The following is a 7,195-nucleotide window of genomic DNA, read 5'->3' on the forward strand; positions in this document are numbered from 1 at the left end:
TAATAGCATCATACACAGCCCACCTACATAGGGTACAGGGGGACCTCGGTCACTACTAATAGCATCCCACCTACATAGGGTACAGAGGGACAGAGATCACCACCAATCGTATCCCACACAGCCCACCTACATAGGGTACAGGGGGCCCGCGATCACCACTAATAGCATCCCACCTACATAGGGTACAGAGGGACCGCGGTCACCACTAATAGTATCCCACACAGCCCACCTACATAGGGTACAGGGGGACCGCGATCACCACTAATAGTATCCCACACAGCCCACCTACATAGGGTACAGGGGGCCCGCGATCACCACTAATAGCATCCCACCTACATAGGGTACAGAGGGACCGCGGTCACCACTAATAGTATCCCACACAGCCCACCTACATAGGGTACTGGGGGACCGGGATCATCACTAATAGCATCATACACAGCCCACCTACATATAGGGTACAGGGGGACCGGGATCACCACTAATAGTATACCACACAGCCCACCTACATAGGGTGCACTACACTTAGCTGCTCTGTGGCGGCAGCTGTAGCGGGGTGAGGAGCAGACCTTCTGCTGTTGCCGCTCCCTGGCGGAGGAGAGATCTCGCTGCTGCTCAAAGCTGCACTGTTTATGGGGGGGGCAAAGGAGCGATGACGCGCAGCTGCCTACCATGCCACTCCGTGCAGGAGGGGGAGGGAGATAGGACCCGCTGCTGCTAGACTGTGTTTCGAGGTGGTGGGGGAAAAGGGAAGAGGACCCACTGCAATGAGCCACTTCCTGGAGGGAGGAGGAGTCACTGCTGCTGCCGCTGACTAGGGATGGCCATCGTTGCCTTTGCCAATTCTGCAACTGGCCATCGATAGTGCTAAACTATGCAATGGATGACCATCGATATTTTTACATATCAATGGCCATCCATTGTGTTTGATTGATAATCAAAACACGTGGGCGGGGCTTCACGGGTGTCGGGGGCGGAGCTATGCTCCATGTCCCGGCACTCTGACAAAAAAAATGCAAAACATAATTTTGCTGTTCCATCGATGGAGGGAAACCATCTGGTTCTCCCCGTCGATGGCAAAAGTATTCAACATCGGCCATGAACCATCAATGATTTTGAATCATCGATGGTCGATGGCCATCCCTACCGCTGACCCAAGCCACCCCATGTAGTAAAGGAAGTGGTGAGAACAATCTTCCCCCCGACTTTCTGTCAGGCTGCCCCACCATGGTGCTGTGTTTGTCTGCCCCCCCCTCCTCTTTCTGTCAGTTTATGCTCTCTAAAATGAGATTTATGTCTTACCTGGTAAATCTCTTTCTTCAAGGACATCAGGGGCCGCAGCCATTACAGTGGGTAATAAGTGGGAGAGCACCAGCACCCTAGAGGTTAACTTTAACTGCCTCCCAGGCAGCCAGGCTCCTCCCCTCCTTTACCCCGCCTCCAGGCCATTACAGTGGGAAGTCCTAAAGCAGCCACCTATGGGTGGGGACGCGTCTGTGCCCGAAAGCCGAGTCCTGGGAGGCAAACGTATCAAAAGCGTAAAAACGCAAGAAAGTAGCAGATGACGACCAAGTCGCAGCTCTGCTAATTTGCTCAGCTGTTGCACCGCCCCTAACAGCCCAAGACGCCCCCACAGACCTAGTGGAATGTGCCCGGATACCACCCAGAACCGGAAGGGAGGCGCCCAGGTATGCCTGCCTGATGACAGAACGAATCCAGCGGACAATAGTTTGTTTAGTGGCCAGCCATCCTCTCTTTTGAAAGCCATACAACACAAAGAGAGAGTCCGACTTGCAAAAAGACAGAGAGCGGCGCACGTAGATGCGCAACACACGGACAACATCCAAAGAGGACTGATCCGGAGACGCATCTGACCCCTGAAAGGCCGGAACCACAATTTCCTGGTTAACGTGGAAACTGGACACCACCTTCGGTAAGTGAGAAGGGACGGTGCGAAGAACCGCCCGGTCAGTGTGCAAGACCAGGAAAGGGGACTTGCAAGACAGAGCAGACAGATCTGACACCCTCAGGGCTGATGCTATGGCCAATAAGAAAACCGTTTTCCAGGTGAGCCAACACAGGTCCAAGGACCGCAAAAGCTCAAATGGTGGTTTCTGAAGCGCAGATAACACCAGGGAAAGGTCCCAAGGAGCAACCGGAGGGACAAAGGGAGGCTGGATATGCAAAACACCCTGCAGGAATGTGCGGACATCCAGCAAAAGCGCTAACCTGCGGCGAAACAAGATGGACAAAGCCGTGTTAAAGTCGAGTTACACACACGCCATTTTAGGATAGTATGGCCGCCATTTTGGTTCGCAGAGTTGCGCAAATAAAGTATACATACCCTAGTCTGTGTGACAAAGTGGACCAGAAGCGCAGCCATACTATTACACATAAATTCATAATACCATACTTACACCAAATAAAATATAGTTAATTAAAGGATTAGTGCACTACACATAGTTTAATTAGAAATACACGATTGTTTCTGTACATGTTTGGTATCTTTATGTTCAGTGTCCCGTGCGCAGCATTCCGGTCGCAGCCAAATATTCGCAAGTCCTATGGTCTGATAATTACGGACAAAATACCTATATGTACTTTTTATCATGTGTCCTGTGAGAGACAACGGAATGCAGTTGTAACTAGTTTGTGTTGCTGTTTACGACCCCCGACGACGATGCCAGCAAACAAAAGGACACCAAAATACCCTTCCCCCCCCTGCACTTCTCCAAGCCAGATGTAATACCTTGCCCAATCACTGAGGACTGGACATTCGAACCCTGACCAATAGGAATGGCCTTTGTCCTCCCCCTTCTGACCCTATAAGATAGTCATCCCTGAGCTGGCTCGCTCTCTCTCTCACTTTGGCACTGCTGATAATCAGCTGTATCCCCTCACCATTGACCCAGGCTATAGTTCAATTTGAATATAGCGAGCTCCGACCGGACTGCGCTGCGCATATTCCATGACGGTAACATTTGTGTTCCCCTTCTGTGTAACGTGGCTGATTATAATTGTATTCTGTATATGTTACTGTTCCCCTGTTTAGTTTAGAGTATATTAGTATTGTTAAGGACATTGTATCACGTGTTATCCTGTATTTCTTCTTTCTGTAACCCCCTTTTGTCCGCTAGGGACTAAATACACTATTTTGGAGAATCTATCTCCGCATTTGTTATATCGTGGTCTCGTCTATTATTCGCATCTAGCGATAGCGTATATTACGGACATTGTCCTTAAAAGGTATTCGCAGATTAGAGACTAAGTGCTGCTAAGGTATCTCCTATTACTGCAGTGATTCAAGCGTGTATAATACATGGTAAAGGTACGCTACGCTGCGCTACGCTTTGTTCGCACATAGCTAGGAATAAAGGGTAAGCAGAGTTACGGAATGATTACGTAAACTGCACATTTCACTTATTGTTCTTTGGTCATATAAATATCAGGTATTGATAGGTGGGGGCTGGCGTCCGAGCATTTCATACTCTAGAACACGGTAACAAACGCGCGGCTTGAACCTATACCAGCAAAAGGGTGGAAGTGATTATTTAACCATTGCTGGATAGGCCAAGTCCGCTTCGGTGCAGGGTTCGAGAGGTGCTAGCGTTTGAACCCGGAGTACAATAAGTGAAATTCAAAGAGAAATCAAGCCACGTGTTTTAAAGTATATTAAGTATTTAGTCATCTGTACTTTCTGCCTGCCACAAGTAGTTTAACGGGGTATAGTGTCTTGAGTTGCTTGTTTCGCACACGTGGAGGCAAAGCGATAAGGTTCGCACACGTGGAGGCAAAGGCTTGTGTTTATTATAGTACATAGAGGATCCCTTCTGTGCAAAACTATAACTTTTATTGTTAGTTACTGAAGGGCCAGGGACTCCGCCACGTGGCGATAAGTTCTGGGCCTTTTACAGTAACGTGAAGCGTCTATTGTGTATTACGCAAGGTGCGCACACACGTGCTTACGTTGGGAAATTTTCGCATCTTTGTACGTAATTTACGGATTAAGTGCGGGATTTATTTCGCATCTTTATACTTAACTTTCGGACTGAGTTAAGGGATTTATTCCATATTTATACGCAATTACTGCGTGTAGCGAAACCCGATCGCGACCTTGCAAATACACTGTAGAACACGTGGGTGGCCGATTCATCGGCGGCCTGTGAACAGGTTTAACAAACACACGTGCACACGTGGCTGTTCGCTGGCACTGCACATGCAGCACACATAGGAGCCCAGCTTTATTTAAACGGTATATTAACATACTGTGGATAAAGCGGTAATTAATAAAAGTAAATACGTTTTTTTGTTTGTTTATTTTTCGCAAAAAAAAAAAACAAGCAACTCAAGCATTATTTTAATAGATTCCTATAGCCATTTAAGGGATTTATACCTGCATAAGTATCTAGTGAGAAACTACCAACTAGGGAAGATTTTCTGTACAGAAATATTTCAAGTTTAAGCGTAAGACCAAGGTGTAACTAGCACCCAGTGTGAAACAATCATTGAGGTGAACGGGTGTGTGATGACATGACTCAACGCAGTCCAGATCAGGATATTATTTGTGTGTTGAAAAAAGACATATAGGTGCACGTGACGACGGGCCCATAGGAACTGCCCCTTTCCTGGATCTACCTATTTTGATCCATAGGGAGGGTACAAGAAGCTAAATCGGAACCCAGTGATCTGATCAGCTGCTTTAGAAATACCGGTTTTGAGGATACAGGAAAAACAAGTTTTGTTGTGTTCTGCAAAACTTGGCCGCACCCTGCAAGTCGAACTAGCATTTCGCTGCTAGCCGAAGGCGAGTGGTGATTGAGTACAACCACGTAGACTGCGCGCCTCGCTTAAGTGTGGGAACGTTGCAGGCTGCTGAGGAGGAGTGTTTTGGGTATTGCTCACTGATAAATTACCCACCGGCCCTTTAAAGTGAACCTATCATTCCCTTAATGGGGAACTGTAGCTCGCACCAAGGGGCCGTGCTACCTAGGGAAGAATTACGCCGACCACAAGGATCGGCGGCATTCATAATGTGCAGAAAGCACGGTGAACGAGCAGTTGTTTACTTAAATAAATGGAAGTAAATGACACAAGGCAGCAAAGTAGAATTTCCCAGTGTTGGTAGTTTCGATCCAGAAGTCTTATCAGCAGTTAGAGATCAGATATGTTTGCTCTTGCCACTCGAGGAAAGAGTTGAACAGAATGAATGTCTAAAATTGTGGCAGAAGGAAAGTACAATTCAAAGGGAACATAGTTACCTGTCAGATGCAAGTATAATCAGCCACAGGAATACAAATGTTTCTACTCCCCAATATGTAAAAAAGGGAACAATTCAAGTCCAAAGTGAAACCAAAAATAACCTGAAAATGAATAACCTGTATACTGTGTTTACCCCCTATAAGCAAGATACAGATCCACAGGAGGGATTCCTGACATCAGCCATCCCTTGCGAAGCTAGCGGAAAGGAGAGAGAGGCTGAGACAGCCCAAGCTGCTGCTGCCATCCTGGTCGAGGAGATGGCTGATGCCAGGAACACAATTGGAGACACAGGTAAGCACACACAACACAGCACAGAGATCGTTATTCCTGGGATGTTGTCCAATGGTGCAGGGGGGGACACAAATCCACCCTCTGCACACAGTGGAACCTCCTTGTGGACGGGGAGGCAGGGATGAGGTAATGCCTGTAAGGGATAGCGACATGCACAATACGTGGACACGATTGGAACGTCGTTCAATCATCAAAAATTTCCCTGATCCCAGCAAAGATCTGGCAAAGTGTCAGAAATTTGTAAGGGAACGAGGAAATTCAGATGAGCCCACCAATAAGGATTGGCGATACATGTTGAGAGCTTGCCTCCCTTCACACATAGATGTCCCGAAATTCATTCGGGACAGTGGTGTGGAGGGCGATAAGATTTTAACTGAACAGGGCAACCAGGAAAATATACGCCTAATAAATATACAATTGGGTGTATATTTCCCAGCGACGGTTGAAAATACTCTGATGTTTACCATCGAACAAAAAGATGGTGAGTCTACCAGCGGATATTTCAACCGTGCTTTGCAGGCGTTGCCAAAACACTCTGGTATCCCCGACCCCAGGGACAACATACATCTTAAAGGAGTGATTGTCTCTGTGCTGATACAAGGTCTTAGGGAAAATTTGAGAACCAGCATAGAAACCAACCATTTTCCCCAACTGCAGACAGATGACAATACATACTTTAAAGAAATCTGCTGTTGATCTGGACAAACGATTTATGACAGAAATACAGACAAACGGCTTGCAGAAACTGATAACAGCCGATAGTCACACTTTTAGTAAGGATCCAACCAAAAACATACAACACCCAAGGCAAGGCACGGTAAGACGGAAACAAACCGTATGTTTCAACTGTGGAAACAAAGGACACCTAGCCAGACATTGCAGGGTAAGTAACCATAGGAAACATAACACATATGTAAGTGACTGGGAGACACAATGGGAGGAGACAGGTAGGTCTCAACACATAGCCATAGCCCCACCTAGTAGCCAACGCCGCCCTAAGCATGACACATATATGCAAACAGGGAGTAGGACACACATACACCCCACAACCAGATAACGTGACACAATATCTGAGGGAGGAGCCTCAGATATGGGTAAGTGTAATGGTTTAAACGCAAAAGTTTTTTTTTAAAATCAAACCCGTTAACAACATTCCCTCCTGATCTAGGTTGTGCCAAGCAAATAGCGGTTACAATTGGGGTAACAGGAAAAGTGCAGCATTACCCATTGGTAAAACAAATAGAGATCATAATCGGGCCCTTGCATATCAAATGCTCTGTCTTATTGACTGCAGCGGCTGCGATTGACCTTCTAATTACAGAACTACCTTGAAAAATAAGTTATGTCTGCTTCTGGGCTCCAGAGAATTCATAACTTAGAAACAACAAGACCAGTATGCACGAACTAGATGCAAAATTGTCAGATATACCCCCATGACTAATGCTGCACTGTACTGTTATAGATTTTTTTTTAACCCATCTAAGGTAGCTAAAAACTACAGCACAAATACCGAGTTCCCTTTGAACTAAAGATGGGCAGGACACATGATTAATGGCAACGATAGCTTCAATAGAAACCCATTTAAAAACAGAGAGCATAGCGCCCCAAAATACAGCTTCACCATTTGAAACCTGAGGTCGAGCTGGAA

The sequence above is a fragment of the Crinia signifera genome, chromosome 3, assembly GCF_055691185.1.
Source record: "Crinia signifera chromosome 3, ASM5569118v1, whole genome shotgun sequence".
In the NCBI taxonomy this organism is placed as follows: domain Eukaryota; kingdom Metazoa; phylum Chordata; class Amphibia; order Anura; family Myobatrachidae; genus Crinia; species Crinia signifera.